This window comes from Bison bison, unplaced genomic scaffold (genome assembly GCF_000754665.1).
Source record: "Bison bison bison isolate TAMUID 2011002044 unplaced genomic scaffold, Bison_UMD1.0 scf7180017864160, whole genome shotgun sequence".
NCBI classification, from domain to species: Eukaryota; Metazoa; Chordata; class Mammalia; order Artiodactyla; family Bovidae; genus Bison; species Bison bison.
This window is the reverse complement of record NW_011494732.1, coordinates 5,987,822-5,988,500: the sequence shown is the minus strand read 5'-3', so window position 1 is coordinate 5,988,500 and position 679 is coordinate 5,987,822.

The window sequence follows — 679 nt, the reverse complement described above, 5'->3', positions numbered from 1 at the left end:
CAAGGGTTCTCCCCTCAGCCACTGTGCACTCGACCTCACCCAGTGTGCCTTTGACTCAGCAATTCCATGTCTAAGAATCTATCTTCCAAAGTCTTTGACACAAACCAAAGATAAATCATTCAGTATGTTCACCATAGCATCCTGACAATAGAGGAAAATTAGAAATAAATGTCTCTTAGTTGAATAAACTACATGTGGCTCATTTACACAATAAGATATAATTTCAAAAAGGAAATTGATCTCTATTCTGACAGGAAGGGCTTCCCAGGTGGCTCAGTGGTGAAGAACCTGCCTGCCAATGCAGAAGATGCAGGAAACCTGGGTTCGATCCCTGAGTCAGGAAGATTCCCTGGAGGAGGGCATGGCACCCTAGGTTGGGAAGATCCCCTGGAGAAGGGCATGGCAACCCACTCCGTTATTCTTGCCTGGGAAATCCCATGGACAGAGGAACCTGGCAGGCTATAGTCCATAGGGTCACAGAGTCAGGCACGACTGAGCATGCGCACACTGATGTAGGAAACTGTCCATGATAAAATATCTTGCAAAACTCTATCTTTCTATCTTCCTTTAACAAGATGAAAGATTCATTACCTTTGTGCAAGTATGTTTGTATTCCAAATGTTAAAAGTCACCACCTCTAGAAATCAGATTAAGAGGAAAGAAAGGAAGACCTTTACTT